This window comes from Peromyscus californicus, unplaced genomic scaffold, assembly GCF_007827085.1.
Source record: "Peromyscus californicus insignis strain IS unplaced genomic scaffold, ASM782708v3 Scaffold_15__1_contigs__length_86483966, whole genome shotgun sequence".
NCBI classification, from domain to species: Eukaryota; Metazoa; Chordata; class Mammalia; order Rodentia; family Cricetidae; genus Peromyscus; species Peromyscus californicus.
This window is the reverse complement of record NW_026294447.1, coordinates 72,157,432-72,175,552: the sequence shown is the minus strand read 5'-3', so window position 1 is coordinate 72,175,552 and position 18,121 is coordinate 72,157,432. Positions and strand designations below refer to the sequence as shown.

Sequence of the window (18,121 nt, the reverse complement as noted above, 5' to 3'; positions counted from 1 at the left end):
GCATCAGCATCACCTCCCAAGCTCTAGATGCAGCTGGGGCAGGACAACTCATCAAACTACTTGGAACTGGGACCTCCTATTCGCACTGCCTGAGGGTATCAGGGATCACATAAGGTTTTCAGGGACAGTGCTTAGGGGTAATAGGTGGCATTTTGTGGTTCCTTGAGTCTCCAGGCCCACCGCCAAGAGATGAACAAAAGCCCAAACTCTGAACAGTCACAGAAACGCAAGAAGAAAGGAGTCTGGCAGGGAAGGCACGGGAGTGACTATCCCAGCCAATGACCAGGTCTGTCCTACAAGTGTTGTGTTAGCTAAGCCTACAGCCTGATCAGGAGAGGGACTTTAAGCTGGGACCACAGATCACACAGCCCTGAAGGAAGGCCTGAGGCTTGACCTGCCGAACAGGACTCCATCAGCCCCCATTAAGTCTAAAGGGCAATGCCACCAATGAACAGACAGCTGGGAGCTACAAAGAGTGCAGACCCTTGGCCTTCTAGATGTCAGGGAAGAGAAACTTAGATGATGTCCCCAGGTTTCCCACTGCTGTGACCTGGTCAGGCAAAGCCCACTGCTGATTCTGCTGTGAAGAATCAGCAGCTTGGCCCAGCCCGGGGCCCCATCCTTCTCCAGAGCTCCCACTGCACAGAGCATTTGCCCCTTTCATGTGAGGGATTTTGTTCCTTAAAGGATACTATAAACAGGGGTGGGCACCGATTAGAGTTAGTGTCACTTACCAAGTGTGCTGTCCCTAGCCCCCAGCAGAGCCACATCCCAGCAGGAAGCCCATGGTTACCTTTGGAATCTCAGAGAGCCCATCAGACCATGCTCGCTTGGGTGAAATACCAATACTTACGCTAGTACGTCAGCATAAGGACCTACCAGATTTTGGACTCCCCAGATATAAACCACACTGAGGTTGGGAGTGTTAGTGTAGGAGTAAATAACCAGTGGTGGGGAGACAGGAGAAAGAGACGAGGCCAGAAAGAAACCTGAAATTAAAAGCCTGCACGGATATCCCGCTGATATTCTGGAAAACATCTCAAAGTCGGATCTAAGGAGAATACTAGCCAAGCTGTTTCCTCCACTAACCTCTCAGAGTGAAAACAGAATGGGAATAGCAGGGACATTTTCAGCCGTGGACTCAGCAGTTTGGGCTACAGGTGCCCAGGTTCTCTGACAGGACATTGTTGGAAAGGATGGAGCTGAGATCGTGGGACATACACCCACCTAGGCAAGGCAGTTTTTATGCAGTCCTCTGGCCTTGGGCCATACCCCAGCTATAAAGACCCAGCTTATGCTAAGAAGTGCTCATTAACTCAACAACTGTTTCGTGAGCAGCTGCTAAGCTGGCTGTTACGCTAGACAGAAAAGATACGGTGTGAGCAAGACACCCTAAGCCCTCCAAAAAGACCTCAAATTACAAAAACCCTGTGCACAACTGTTTAGTCACTATGGTGTGACTAACACCGTAAAGAAAAGCAGAGTTGACGACGAAAACCAATGGGAGCTCCTAGCCAGAGAGGTCAAGGAAACCCTCCAGGGGAAGAGACGTAAGTCATTACTGGGCAGATCAAAGTTAACTGGGTGGGAAGGAGAGAGGATGCCAGGTAAAGGGGCCTGTGTGTGCAGGCTCCAAGCAGCCAAGAGCTTTGTAAACTAAAAGGAAGAGAAAGGCCAATGAACATGCGTAGGCTTCTTTGGAAAATGAAGGGGCAAGAGGGCACCCAGGAGACAAGGAAGCCAGACTAAATAGGCACTTATGGCCCTTATTTGGGCCTGTGAAGTCATTGAAGGCTTTCAAGCAGAGCAGAGGCCGGATGATTATATTTTTTAAGAAGCATTCTTAGGCATAGAGGATCTTGAGGCTGAAGATGCAGCTGTGGATCTTGGGGGTTACATACGTGTCCGATGACATAGAACTACGCAGAGGCACACATCAAACATTCACAAATATGTACATGTGCACACGAGCCTGTGAGACAACAAAACCCGCCAAGGGTCTAGGATCGCAATCGCTTTGCTCTTGTACGTGGGTATCTAAGATGCTCATCACTGGGGGAAAGGCACATGGGATCTCTGCCATTTCATACAAACCTATAGTTACTTCCAAACAGAAGAAAAGACCTTCTAAAATAAGAGTATTCAAGTGAAAATGTACATCAGCAGGAAGAAAGAGGGTCGGAGGAAGGAAGAGAAGGCCTGGAAAGGATTTGCTACGACGAGGCCGAGGAGATGCAAGAATTTTTGCCAGGACTGGTTCTGAGGCTGATGCAGCCAGCAGAAGAGAGACAGGAAGATTAGGCTCAGGTGGAAACCTGAGAGAACAATACCTAAAGAAGTGGCAGGAAGTGACCCATCTGAGTCCCGTGAAGGTGGCAAAGTGAGTGTCTGAATGAAGAAATCAGGCAGAGTGCCTTGAAACCACTGAGATGAGGAACGCTGTGGGAAGAATGTGTGGCGGCCCTGGGGAAGGGGATCCACTCTGTTCTGAGCAGGGCAGGCTGGGTCAGGGAGAGGAACACAGGGTTGGAAGTTCACAAGACAAGTGTGGACTTGAAGTAGAAATAAGGCCAGGCGTGGTAGCACAGCTTCGATCCCAGCATTGGGAGCCAGTGGCAGGAGGATCTCTCTGAGCTCCGGGCCAGCCTGGGCTACACAGAGACACCGCCTAAAAAGAGAAAACAAAAAATAAAAAAACAAACTTAAGATTGATTTTGCTAACCAGGTGGTAATTGGAAATATGAGAATCAATAAAAGTAGGAAAAAGAAAAATGAGAAGAAAGAAAGGGGAAGGGTTTTTTTTTTAAAATCTAGGACTAAGCTTTGAGGAATCATCTATTTAAAGACAGAAGAGCTGAGGATGGAATACGTGCCTATAAATCCCAGCACCAGGGAGCCTAGAGCAAGAGGATGGTGAGTTCGAGACCACCCTGGACTACATAGTGAGACCCTGGCTTCAAAATAAAAACAATGGAGGAAAGAAAAAACAGTAAAGAAAACAGAATGGCCAGAGAGCCAAGAAGCAAATTGGGCAAGTATGGAGTGACCATAGCCAAAAGACGAGATTTCGAAAATGGGTCAGCTGTGTGGTACTGCAGGTTTGTCTTTGTTCCATAAAGACCCTGAAAAAGGGGGGTATTGTCTATGGCCATACCATCCTGAATGTGCCCAAGCTGGTCTGAATGAGGGAGTGTTGACAGATCAGCACAAATGCTGTCCTGCTAATAATAACATTCCTCATGGTGCCATCTTCCCGAGGAAGGAAGGTCAGCACATTCCATGGCCTGGAACTCGGCTGGCAGCTGCATTGGAGCCTCTGCCTGGGTGGGGTGAGGGTGGACTGTGTGGCTCCCATATCTCCAACACAGCAGATGCTAGTTATCAGTGTATTCTGTGTCTCCTACGGTAGGCATGTCCAGTCTTTGACATTGCAACACGATATGGTTGTCGACGAAGTTCACTCTTGAGAACTGCACAACTGAGTTACAAAAAATAAAAAAAAATAAAATCTTGATAATCTCACAATGTTTTACAATTCTGTGTTGGGCCACATTCATAGCTATCCTAGGGCACATGTGTCCTGTGGGCCACAAGTTGGACACATCTACAACCTCTACACAAACGCTGTGCTGAGTCCTAGGGACATTTGGGGGTGGTAGCTTTAGTTAGACAAGTGAATGGTGGCGAGTGGATGTTAGAAGCTCCTATTAGAAATCTGGGGGCGGGGGAGAGGGCAGGATAACGCACAGGCTTTCTCTTTGTTCTTATTTTGAGAAGGTCATTGGCTTTCCAAAGATCTTCTGATATGGAGGAAGAGACATCAGCCGCCATGCCTCCTGCCCCCAGGCTAAAACTAACCTCAGCCCCAGCTCAGAACTCAAGACGCTATTCAAACGAGAGAGGAAAGCGAGGGACAGGAAGGTTCCTCCTACTTCTCTAAGGAGAAAGAGGTGCGAAAACAGGTCCTAAAATGAAATCCAGAGTTAAGTTATTTGCCTGTGCCACCGTACCCAGCTGGCCACTCTCCAAAAACTAGAAAAAACGCTTAGCATGTAAAACTCCAAAAATACGATGTCTTAGCTACCTTAGAAAGGATGTAAGAATGCACACTGTTGGGCAAAAGAGAAAGTTTCCAAGGACAGAAGTGGGAGCTTGTTTCTAAAGCCTCACTGCTGGGGCTAGTTTTGTCGAGAATTAGTGCTCAAAGTTCATGTAAGTAGGAGAGGAGCAGGCACAGTCTTTCTAATCCAAGGGTTGAAGAGAAGAGAGGCATGTTGCTGTAAAGCAGTTTGCTGAGGCCCAATTACCACTTGTTTGCTCTTGGAAAGTTAACCACCATCTTTAAATGTACGTGCTTGGAAATGTAGGGCTTTTCCCCATTTCTCCAGCTTTCTAAAATTTTTAAAAATTTCCTTTTATTTTATGCGTATGAGTGTTTTGGCTGCACATATGTATATGCACCATGTGTATCAATGCCCCTGGAGGCCAGAAGAGGGCATCAGAACCCTGCAACTGAAGTTACAGATGGTTGTGAGCCACCCAGTGAGTTCTGGAAACTGAACCCAGGTCCTCTGCAAGAGCAGTAAATTCTCTTAACCACTGAGCCAGCTCTCCAGCCCTCCATCTTTCTTAAAGCAAAGAATACCTATACTGCTATTTAGCTCAACATCTTGAAAGTTAGACAGCCAGGCAGTGGTGGGGCATGCCTTTAATCCCAGCATTCGGGAGGCAGAGGCAGTCAGATCTCTGTGAGTTCGAGGCCAGCCTGGTCTACAGAGTGAGTTCTAGGACAGCCAGGACTGTTTCACAGAGAAACCCTGTCTCAAAAAAAAGAAAAAAGAAAGGAAGAAAAAAGAAAGTTAGGCAGTTTACTCCTAGTCCCCTTGGTGCAATTGGTCAATGGGACATTTGTAAGATTCCAATTGCCTAAAGATTTAGAAAGTGTTGGTTGGGTATTTAGCTCAATGGTAGGATGCATGCCTAATAAATACAAGAGTTTTCATTGTCTCCAGCATAAAAAATGGCAGCGGGGGGTGGGTACAAGCTGCAGTATATATGATTTATCCCAACAGCATCATTAAAAATCAAGTCCTTGCTGAAAGTTGAGATCCAAAAGTGAACTTGATGTAAAGATGCATTCCTTGTTCATACCAATCTGCTCCCAAACAGATCTTAACCCTCCCTATTAGCTCAAACAGGAAATGTCATCCACAGCCACCTATTCAAGAGGACTGGCCCCTGAACTAGGCTTTCAGATGATAGGATTTGGCTTCATGGGGCTATTTCAGCAGACGGGAAGGGAAAGGAAGCCAACACAAAATAGGAAATTTCTCAGACGAGGGAAGACAGACTGTGGAGAAAAAGGCACAGGGTGTTCAGGATATCACAGTCTATTGAGCTCAATAGAAATGCAAAGGTGGGCCTCTGAAAGCAGTGACCACTGCCTTGCCCCTCCAAGGACAGACATATCTCCTGTCTGCACAGAACACATGTGCCTGGGTGATGAGCGTATTCAATGTACAGCAACGGGCTTTGATGGGGTTTGAGTCGGAAGTCACATATATAAAACTCAAGGCAAAAACCAGAGTTCATTTCATAACCACACACCCCTGCTTGGATTCTCATACACAACTGTCCCCACACCTGAACACTTTAACCTTTTAGGGAAAATGGCATCTAAATACACCTCACTGATTAAACTCACGTTCTGATATGGCTTAGAAGCTAACATATGTCTTTAAGTAGACTGTTTCATGCAGCAGACATCCCATGCGGTGAAACTCAGTTCATTTTCAACCAACGCTGGGCAAAAATAAATACACAAACTACTATGATGTTTTTCTTGTGTTATGATTCCTATTAAAAGACTTTTTATTTCATTGTTGCCAATATTTAATTTGGGCTTGGTTAAGCCACATCACCAATTAAATTAAAGGTCTAGGGGTAGATTATCTTTCGAGGTTTGTGCTGAAAACATAAATAAGAAGATACAAAGAAGTGTAAAGCTAGCAGGCTCTATTATTTATTCATTATGAATTTATAAACATCTAATTACATTTTATTACCTTATTTATCAATGTTGAGCTTTAAAAAACTAATTTCTCAGGAAAGGGGAACCTGGATGTCCAAGGTTCTCATAAAAGCACATGTAAAACTCAAAATGTGTTCCTTGGTTTGCTGTTTCGCCTATGGAAATTATATGAAATGCATAGCATCACTTTTAACCTGAAGCAGTACCAAAAGCAAGTCTCCATGTACGCTCGTGAGAAAATAATCTGGAGGCTGGGAAGATGGGTTGGTGGGTAAAGTGCTTGGTGAGCAAGTACGAGGACCTGAGGTCAATCCCCTGCACCCCTCTAGAATAAATACAAATCCAGGCAAGATGGTGCAGGCCTGTAATCCCAGGGCCAAGGAAAAGCTAACCGAATAACCTCTGGGGCTCACTGGTCAGTCTAGCCAAATTGGGGGAAACTGATCCAAGAAGACATCCAATGTTGGCATATGGCCTCCAGATGCTGTGCACATGCACTCAGACATACCTGAACACAAACACACACACACACACACAAAATAATAATAATAATAATAATAATAATAATAATAATAATAATAATAATAATTCAGCTCAAATTGTAAATAGTTAAATTGTAAAATTGCCCTTGTTCATATACACAAAATTTATAATATTTACATATTGAAAATGCATTTAGTTTTTTGTTTTGTTTTTAATTTTTTATTGATTCTTTGTGTCTTTCACATCATGCATACCGATCCCATTCATTTCCCAGTCCTTTCGTATCCACCCTCTGCCCTTGCAACCTCCCCCCAAAATAAAATAAAATTTAAAAGAAAAGCAAAAATGAACAAACCAAAGTCTCAGTGTGGAAGCAGTAATGTGGCCCAGTGAGTCACACAGATTACCCTCTAGTCCATCCATCTTTACTTGTAAGTGTTTGTTTCCATGAGTCATTGGTCTGGTTTGAGGACTCTGGTTTCTGCTACAGTATCGATGCTGGGCCCTCACTGGGACTCCTCTTGGATATCCTGTTGTTGTCCTGTGTCATGGAGATCCTGCTGTTTTGGATCTGCAGGTCCAGCCCTTTCACATGCTCCAGCAGTTCATAAATGAGGTGGATGTTGGGGTGGGCCAACTCATAGCCCTGGTTCTGGGCCTGGGTGGTAGCTGGGTTGGTCAGGCTGCCAGCTTTCCCTAACGGTCACCCCCAGGGTGAGTTCTCCAGCACTGCCCCAGCTAGCTCACCCAGTGCAGCAGGGCCGGTTCTCCTGCTCTCATGCCCTCAGGGCAGCTCACCCGCACTCACACCTCCAGGGCCAGCTCTACTATTGTACCCAGGTGAGGTGCAGGGACCGCTCTCCTGAGTACTGCAGTTGGTGAGGTGCAGGGACCGCTCTCCTGAGTACTGCAGTTGGTGAGGTGCAGGGACTGCTCTCCTGAGTACTGCAGTTGGTGAGGTGCAGGGACCGCTCTCCTGAGTACTGCAGTTGGTGGGGTGCAGGGACCGCTTTCCTGGTCTTGTGCCCCTGAAGCCAACTCTCCCACCTGCCACAGATGGCAAGGGGTAGGGGAAGGGAGGGGGAGGGGGGCATCTTTCCCTCACCCTTGCCACCACAGGGCAGAGACAAGGGGGGGTGGGGTCAGCTCTCTAGCTCTCAGGCCCTCAGGGCCAGCTCACCTGCACCTTCCATATATCTCCATATATATATATGAAAGAGTTTTATATAAATCAAATCTAAATAAAAATACTAAGTCATTCAAGAAAAAAATGTAATTTGATATCCTTGGGAACAGAACTCATTCAGTCTGGCCCATTCATTCTCATTCTCTCTTCCTTCCTCAGTCCCTCTCAACCTCCCCTTGTTTCTCCATTTTGACACCCAGCCTACCAGATGGAGGGAAGGAGGCTCTGAGTCTTTACTTTCAATCTATAAAGGAGTGAACCTCTTCTGTGCAGCCAAGACTCCAAACTCTTGGAGAGCTGGGACATAGCTCAGAGATAAAGGTACTTGCCTAAAATGTGCTAGGGCCTGGCTTCAATTCCCCCAGCACCACACACACATAACAGTCCATAGGTATGTGGTGCTGGGGGATGGGGGGGGGTCATTTTTCTTCAGGGTTTGGCCACTGGTAGGTTGAGCATACACATGTAGACAGAGAGCACATGTGGGATTATTTTTTAAAATAGAAAATGAAAATATGAAGATGGGACACGTTGGGGGCTGGACAGACCGGGAGAAGAGAGCTGGGTGCAGAGATGATCAAAATACATTGTAGGAAACTGTCAAAGAATAATTATTTTTAAAAAAATTTTAAAGAGCCCAACCTCTTTCCACATATATTACCGCCGGTGTTTTCACAGATACTTGCTTCTCATGGATTATTTCTCGAGGCCTGCTCTGTTAATCTTTTGTAGTGGTCCACAGGCTCACCTCTGTGTGCCCCAGATGTTACTTCTACTGCTTGAGACACCTGCAAATTGATGACCGCAATGAAATGGCACTCTCGAGGCACCTGAACGGCGCCCTTTTTTCTTACCATTTTTCATGTGCTTCAAAGAAGACAAAGAAGAGAAAGAGCGTGGAAAGGACAAAGACCAAACAAACAAAAATGCATTAAAAATAAATGGTGGTGTGCGCTGTGGCTGCCTTTTGCTCAGGCAAAACACCTCACTGTGTAGCAACTTCATCTCATCTTAGAGGTCAGCTAATCCTCGCCCTCAAGCTGGCAAGCCGTACAGCACCCAGGCATCACGTGACACAGAAGCCAGAAGGTTTGTTACACCAATTGTTCCTATAAATACCACACCCAGCACGTTCATGCAACAGCATTGGGCGCCTCTGCTGGGCTCAGCAGCTGATAGCTTATGGAGCCATTCTCAAATGGCCTGAGAAACTCCCTGTTTTCACAGTCACATATGGTACAAGATGTAGTCTCCTAGAAATGGCTGTATACCCATCTATAAACCCAAGGGCTCTGTGGTCGGTCCCCTCGGAGTGAAATGATGGGATGGGAAAGCTTTGACCCGGATTTATGTGACTTACTTCATTGGTCCAATTTGGGGCCAAGGCACAGACAGCACTTAAAAAGTACCCAGTTGCAGTAAGGACTCCACTGCTCCTAATTAATCACATATAATAGCTGAGGGTCAAAGACACCTGTTTGTTTATTCTTTTGATAGCTTTTGTTGGGTAAATACATGTGACAGCACTCTTTTGGGAACTGGGGACATAACAGTGAGATAAAACAAGCTCCCGGCTCATGAAACAACTGTGGCAATTTCAGGTATGTGGCAGCAGCCAAGCCTTTTAGACAAGTCACTTTGCCTCTCTGGGCATTATATTTCTGATATATTAGCTTAAAGGATTGTAATATGTGGACCATGAATCCATGACTCACTCTATGCTATTCATACAAGATAAATTTAGCGATAAATATTGATCCTAAATTACCTATCTTTTTGGAGAAGAAGGGGGAAAAAAAAACAAGCCTTCTAGAACTTGCTGGATAAAACACAAAGTGAAAAGAAGAAATTAAAATACCCAATAAGTGCTACTAGAATTCATGTCAACAAACCCAGTCTTAGCCCAACACCAACACCAAATACAGCCATGACAAAAATCCCTAGAAATTAAAAAGCCCTAGAATGTGGTGGGATATCTGTACACAGTGTGGAGGTGTATTGCTGTGACTGGTGTAATGAAAACCCGAACTGCCAATAGCTAGGCAGCAGGTACTGGCGGGACTTCCAGGCAGAGAGCAGTAATGAAGTACGAGATGAATCTAGGCACGAGAGAGACGCCAGAAGACACAGAAGAAGCGGGATGGGCGGTGTGTGGCAGAACGTAGATGTATAGAAATGGGTTAATTTAAGTTATAAGAGCTAGTTAAAAAACAAACCTAAGACCAAGCCCTCATAATTAGTAATAAGTCATCTGTGAGCTGGTGGCCCAAAGGAAAGTCTGACTACACTAGAAATCTAAAGCATTTCCCGTCAATCCCTCCACTCTTCCCATGAGGTAGGTTGGGGCTGAAGACATGAGCTCTCTAGGATCTGCAGGCAGACTAAAGTCTCGAGCAAGGTTCACTCTATGGGGAATTTTAGATCTGGGTTGAGGTAGTTGTGTGTGAGTGCAGGAGGACACTGCTAGCCGGGGACTCAGGGAATGGGACATCAATAGAAGTGACTCAGCTGAGTCTTTTCAGTTCTTCACCAGAATTGCAAGTTCTGGACTACCATCTGCCAGAGTGATGTGTGCCCCCAATAGTGTGTGGAGGCAACGCTGAATCATTATCCAGAGCCTACCGTCAATCTCAGATGCAAATCTTTAATATTGGTTATGCATTTCAGGCCCCTCTAGGTATCAGGAGCAGCATCCAGTCATGGGCCCTGGCTAAAGACTCCGGGATTTTCTAGAAATGTGAGCCCAAAGAAGAAATTAATTGCTATGCTTCCTGCTGCCCCGAGTAGACCCAGGAGGGCTGATATCTGTAATTAATGGGTCACTGATGGGAAAGAGTGATTAGTCAACTCTTGATTGCCTGGGATCCTCTAATCAGGACTGTCCAGGAAGTAGACGACGAATTCATGAGTGGTTTAAGTTCCTGAGCCATCTGAGGACTCTGGGTAGTACTTCCATTTTTCTATCAAAGATATTTCATAGAGTTGTGCCAGGTCAAATGGGAAATGGATGCTCTCTTGCTCTCTATTTTGTGATGGTAAAGACTGAGAGACAATCACGGAAGGGTCTGGGAATAGAGGATGGTTAGTATTAGTTTCAACACTTTGTTTTACATTTTTAAGTAATTGTGACCTAATTTTATGGTTCTGACTTTGTAATCTATTTCATTGTTCTCAGAGTTCGGGGTGGGGGTGGGGGATTCCATTTCATTTGACCAAATCCAATGAGCACGTTCTCTGGGACAGGAACTGTACTTAGGGCTTAAGTTTTTAATGAGACATGAATCCTATCATGGAGAGCTCAGTTTAGCAGGTGTGGAAGGTAGCCTCGAGTATTCTACCAGGCAGTCTCACGCCTGGTCTCACAGTCTTTTTGTTGTTGTTGTTGTTGTTTTGAGACAGGGTTTCTCTGTGTAGCTTTGTGCCTTTCCTGGATCTCGCTCTGTAGACCAGGCTGGCCTCGAACTCACAAAGATCCGCCTGTCTCTGCCTCCCGAGTGCTGGGATTAAAGGCGTGTGCCACCACCGCCTGGGCTTTTTTTTTTTTTTTTTTTTTGAGACGGGATTTCTCAGTGTTGTTTTCATGCCTATCCTGGATCTTGCTCTGTAGACCAGGCTGACGGGGAAAACCTGTCTTTTATCACCCGATGTTAGAAGTAAGAACGACTGCCAGTGTCATAGTCTACTTGATAGAGGTGCGTTATAAAGTTAGGTCTGTATAGAAGGAGAGAGATCGACACAAGACAGGTTTTTCCCGTCTCCTGTGCTTTCTTACTCTAGAGGAGACAACTTCTATGTAGAGAGCTGCCCTGTGGTGAGGTCCATATGGCAAAGAAGGAAGACATATAGGTTCTGTACAACAATATCTGGAGAGGACCTGAAGGATCTGAGAACCAAAGCTATGTAGGTGAGTTTAGACTAAATCCTCTCCCAACTGAGCCTTTGGGTGTGATCACAGCCCCGCCTGACAACTTGACTGTGACCTCGGGATGGAACTCGGACCCGAGATACCCAGCTGAACCACACCTAGGTTCCTGACCACAGAACCTATGAGATCATAAGACTTTGTTATTTTAGGCTGTTCTGTTTTAGAATGACTTGTTATGTAGCAACAGATAACAACTATTCTAGGGAGAGAGACACTGTTTAAGATGACTATGGTACAACATGGCTAAGTATTATAATAAAGAAAGGAATCAAACTCCTGAGGTGGAGAAGCTGTAAATCATGTTGTGGAGACTTGGGGAAAGCCAGGAAGAGCAATTGAGCTGGGTCTTGAAGGATAAGTAGGAGCTGCCTAAGTGAAATAATAATAATAAAAAAAAAAAAAAAGAGGAACGAACTACACAAGGGAGATGAACAGAAAGTGTTAGGAACAAGGTCCATTCCGCCAAAGCTGAGCAGCCAAGGAAAGAAACAAGGAGGGAAAATGGCTACAGAAGATAGACAGAAAGCCACGCAAAGATGAAGGAAGGCTTCTCCTGGGGGCGTAAGGACCACAACATGACTCTGTGAGCAATGGCGTGATTCGCCGGTCGCCACGCTTTCGAGAAGTGACTCCAGGGACAAGGCAGAGAGCAGATGCAGTGGAGGTGATTGAGGAAAGGGTGGCTGCTGGCGGTCCCCAAACCGTCAATGAATGTTGAGCACACACAATGTTCTGGGCACAGTAACAGGCAAAAACCTGATCTTTTTATGGGACGCTATTCTAACAGGGTCCTAAGAGAAAGGAAGGCTTATTAATACTGGGAATAAAGGTAAAGTTGAAAGAATTTGAAAGGTAGAATTGGTCAACAGAACATGGTGCCTCCCTGGACACATCAATAAGAAAACAATGGAGAAGTCAAAAAACGTCACTAAGGTTTCTAAGTTGGGCCACAGAGTAGAAAGCAGGCCTGTCAGTTGAACTAGAGATGGAAGGCATGCAGAATGTAGTTGTGCACTACACCACGGCATTTCTGTCGATGATGGATCCATGCTGGTCTTGCTTGATTATATGGCCCAGTGACATTACAGTCATTTTAGTTTAGTATTACCACATTTTTATAACCGTGAAAACACCCAATGATGCCCTTCTCAGAACAGCCCCGTCTGTTCTTAAGTGATACATGGGTGCTTAATAACAGGCTTCATTTCTTCACATTGCATTCATGGGGCGTTCGGTGGAGATGTCTTAGACTCAGTGAGAGAATGTGGCTCTGCATGTAAGACCAGACTGGGCATGTAAATTTAGAAATCCTGAAATTTGGGTGACAAGAGGCAGCTTTGGAACATAGTAAGACGGTCAGGAGGTGACCGTAGGGGAAGAATTTGAAAAGAGCTAGTCGAAGTTGGGAGTGGGAAACAGTTAGAGGTTAAGGCATTAAAAAGTGTCAAGAACAGAACCCACTGAGAAAAAAAGGGGTCCAGTGAGGTGAGAAAAGAGAGCCTGAAGGAAGATGCATGATGGCATCCAAGGAAGGGACGCTCGAGCACCACAATCAAGTGGGCAATGGGGTAAGGCAAGACCTGAAGAGGACATGTAGCCTAGGACAAGCAGCATCCTGTAGTGGCATGCTCTCATGCCTCTTGGGATGGCTAGACTGTTTCAACACTGCCAGGGGAAGAATTCCCACACACATGATCTCCCATGTTGGTCAGGGGCTTGGTCCATTATGCTTACGCTTGTAAGTGTCATGTGAAATAGTCTTTAAAAATATCATCCAACTCAACCTTTGAGGAACAAGGTCATTTTTGGATGTCAGTCCCAGAGCCAAGGCTGTGGTCCCCTGTCAGCCTCAGTTTCTGTTCTTCCCAGAGGATGAGTCAAGGCCCAGTGGATACCTTCCTTCCCTTCTGATCTTGGATGAGGTCCTTCAGTGTTAGGTGCCTGACCTTTGCTAACAAAGCTGAAGCTCGCCCTAGTAATAGCTTCTCTCACAGCTCCAGAGTCTCCCTAATGAAAGCCATGCAAGTTCTCTAGGAGGATCAAAGACAGAAGGTGAGGATGAATGATGGTCAAGCAGCCGTGTTGGTGGCCACAGGGAGCTTTAAAAACACTCATGAATCTTTCATCTGCCTCTATTCATTGTCAAGAGGTGGTTGTGGGTCCTCTCCTTAAATGTAGACTGGAGACTTAAAGGCTAGCTTTTAACAGATATAGAAATGAGGAAGTCATATACAATCCTAGAGACTAAGCATTCTCTCTTTCTCTCTCTCTCTCTCTCTCTCTCTCTCTCTCTCTCTCTCTCTCTCTCTCTCTCACACACACACACACACACACACACACACACACACACACACATTCATGCACACACACATGCATACCACTGGTCCTTGAGGAAGTCAGCTACAATACTTCCTGAGGGAAGCTTCTGCACCACAGCAATAAAGATCCCAGGATCAACAGGATCAGTCCAGCAGCCCATGAGGAACTATGGGCAATCAACACACCATGGTCAGCTTAAAAGTGGCTCCTTAACCCCAGCAGAGCTGCAATGGCTGTAGTCCCTGAGATACCCTGTGATAGACCGCCCACACGGTTAAGTCATTCCTACACCCCTGCTCCTCGAACAATGAGATAATTGAGGTTTGGAGTTGCTAGGTCTGGGGCACTTTGTTTTGCAGCAATAGTTAACTCATACAGTGCAAACTAATACAACAAAAGGTCAAGTTGGAAGGATAGAAAACAAGACATTTGGAGGCTGGAGAGATGGCTCAGTGACTAAGAATGTGTACTGTTCTTGAAGAGAACACAGGTTCAGGTCCCAGCATCTGACTCCAGCCCCAGGAGATCCAACACCTCTAGTCCCCATGGGCACTTGTACCCACATGAACACACATACATATCCATACACACACACACACACACACACACACACACATATATATATATATATATATATATATATATATATATATATATAGAGAGAGAGAGAGAGAGAGAGAGAGAGAGCGAGATTTAAAAATAAATAAACATTTAAGAAAAGAAAACTAGGCATTTGACACAACTTCCATATAGGCAATGTGCCCCTTTTCTTGGTCACAGTGAAACCTAGCTCTGGGCTGGACATGAAGGGAAGAAGCAAGAGTTGGGGGTTTATACTATTTTCTCCCCTCTATGAGGGGTATTTTTCTTTTTAAATAGAGCATCTTCTAAAAGCCAGTGGTGACAGCCTGAAGAGGTGGCTCAGTGGCGAAGAGCATTTGCTCTTCTTGTGAAGGACCTGGATTCAGTTTCCTGCATACACGATGGCCCACAATCACCTGTAACTCCAGTTCCAGGGGATTTAATGACCTGACCTCAGTGGACACCAGGCGCATACATGGTACGCATAGATACATGCAGGCAAAACACTCATACACATAAAATAAAATCTTTAAAAAAAAAAAAGAGCCAATAGTGGGAACCTAGCTGATTTAAGTGACCCTACATAGATGAGTAAGAGGGGAGGGTGGGTAAGACCCCCCCACAATCTCCAACAGCCTGACTGGATCATCCTTTGGGTTCCTGGACTCATGTCGTGATTGATTGACTCCGCCACCATCAATGGCCTCTGGTGTTAGACTTGATGTTGGTCTCACCCTCACTCCCGCTACACTCCTTCCACCTGTCTGAGCCTCTCACTGCCAACAGGTTCTTACCACAGTTTCCTGAAACAAGTCCTCAGTGTTCAGAAGCCAAGGGCTTCCTGGAAGTCTGGTCAAGCTGATATGGACACAGTGAGTATCCGCTGCCTATGGGATTTCAAAAACCTATGGATGGGTATGTGGACATCTTCGTTGGTTTGAAGATGAGGTCTTGCTGTGTCGACCAGGCTGGCCTTGAATTCACAGCACTCTGCCTGCCTCTACATCCTGAGCGGCTGGGATTAAAAGTATACACTACCACACCTGGTTTGGGTGGGTATCTTAAGGATCTTTACTCCCAACATTTCCAACATTGCTCATTGGATTCCTCTCATTTCCCACAGTCATTCTGGAAGGGAAGCGAGACAGAGGTCCTGATTTACAAAAGAAGAAACCGAGGCTCAGAGTGCCGGAGGCAGCCAGCGAACAGTGGAACAGAAATAATCCAGCTCTTCACGTGTTAGTCTCTGGTCATACATGGCGGCTTGTTTCAGAATGGCCAACCTAAATAGAGTGGTCCAGCTTCCTTCAGCTCCTTATTTGAAGCTATTAAAAATAGTAATATTCTCCTCTTTTTTGTATAATAAGTCTGGTAAACATATCTGCCTCGATTCTTCTATTTATACTGCACTGGAGTGTGCTGTCCCCAAAGGCTCCTTTGGGCCTTAATGCTCCATGCCTCGGATGAAGTCCCCAGGAAGCAGGGTTTCAGGTCCTCACCACCTGGCAGTGACTAATCCTGGAGAGCCCTAGGGAACAGTTGCCCAGGAATGAGCCAGTCCAGCCCACACAGAGGCCCTGGGGGGGCTGCAGGAAATAGATCAGCAGCCTGTGGTGGCATTACTGGGCTTCAGCTCCTGAGAACTGAGGTACCCTGTCCTCACTGATCCCAAGCCCTCAGACAGCCACGGCAGTGGGAGGTATCATGGCTTCCCTCTGTCTCCCAGCCCCACCAAATCTTGCGGGGCTAGTTATTTCCATGTAGAGCCGCTTGTCCGGGCCCTCCCTAAGATCCCCCCGAGTGACTGCCCATCACCAGCTCGGCTGTGAAGCCACTGAGAGAAGCACAAAGGGACGTCTGGCATCCCAGGCTGATTTCACGTCAGACACCTCCACTGCCCTGTCAGCCGAGAAAGGACAAGAATGTTCCTCACTCACCTTAGGAAAGAACAAAAGAGCAGACAGGAAAGAGCCCCCCGACACACACACACACACACACACACACACACACACACACACACACGCACACACACACACACACACGCACACACACACGTCTTTGCAGACATCAGACTGCACCTCGGTCGAGGCGTCTACCACCTCACCCTCTACCCCCCACACTCCAAGGCCCTGACAAGGGTCCAAAGACTCCGTGTCCCCTTTGAAGTCTTTCCCCCTTCTCTTTCTCCTCCCAATTTCTCCAGGTCACGAATTCACTTTCCCAACTGCAATGACAGAAGAATGGGAAAAGTGACAACCAGTCTCCCCCGGAATCTGTCACTAAGGCTTCTTAAGACTCTGGGGTCCCTGATGTCTTTTAACATCCTCAACACGAAGAAAACAAAGTCACACCAAAGGAACATCGCTTAAAGGAGAAACGTCATCAGGGTTACATCAACGCCAGCACCAAACCCAGTACCATCCAGCCTTACACTAGTCCAGTGCCAGCATCCAGCCCTCGGCTTACCGAAGCCCCAGTCCTCATTCACTATCTTCGGTCACTCTGTCCAACAGACAGACCCCTTTCTACCAATCAAATTTCACCTGCGATGGATGTGAATTTCCCTGACAATCTAACAAATATTTATCCAACAAATTCATGAATGAGAATTGATCTTGCTGTTTACTTTGAAAGCTGAAGGAGGAGTTGACTCTTACATGGCTTTATTCTCTTCCCCTCTGGAGAAATTAGAGAGTTAGGATAGCACGGGAGAAAGCAAATCAATGGCTATTTCCAGTTACCAGCATCTGTCTTCAGATTTAATAGAAATGATGCCCTCAGACACGCTGTCTACTCAGGCTGCTCAGTGCAGAAACACCCATCGATATTATAGTAATGTGTGAGGAATGCCTTCCCTGGTCCTCTGGAAATGTAGACAAGAGCCTCACAACTGTTGCAAGGTACACAAAGCCCTTCTGGACGAGAAGTGATCAATGCCATCCCATAATCAGAGAAATGAAAGCAGCAACCCTCTCTGAAATGGCTCTGGTCCACCTGAGGAATAGCTGTGAGAGGATATGGAATACATCATCTGACTTGCCTTCAGGGAGAGCTAAATGGCTAGTGCTGTGCCACCATTCTATCCAATATTCATGACAGACATCACTAATCAATTCAGCATGCTCTTCCAATCCACACGGATAAGACCTTAGGATCCTTCTTAAAACAATATTTCAAGCATCTATTCCCCTGTGAATTTATACACAAAGAAAAAAAAACTACTTGCTACCTGTGAACTAAAGGCTATTGGGCTTAATAAGTTAAAAGCCTGGTACGAGAATTGAAGAGCCAAACCTTAAGCAGGTCATAGGTCAAGTACATAACTCCTGCTTTCCTGTCTGTGAGTCAGTGTCCCAAAGAGGTAGGACCACAAACCAAATGGCTTTGTTTTATAGTTAGCCTCACTGACAATATTCCTATAATCACATAGTTTTGTATCCACAGGAAATCTGCAACACCCATTCAAAAGGGTGACTTTTCAAATATTGGTTAATTTTCACTGCACCATCAGCTAAAAGGTTTCTATCAATCCCCCTTAAGTAAGCCCTCTGTCTCCCATTGCCTGAAGCATGCTCTGCAAGCCTCTTTGCTAGGG

The 18,121-nt window shown here is 45.8% G+C and overlaps 1 protein-coding gene across 2 annotated transcripts in view; it reads right to left on the bottom strand.

Moving 5' to 3' along the window:
• The window catches only part of Dpf3 (double PHD fingers 3), a 297,137-nt gene that overhangs the window by 22,505 nt on the left and 256,511 nt on the right, over positions 1–18,121 (bottom strand). The window lies entirely within an intron of this gene.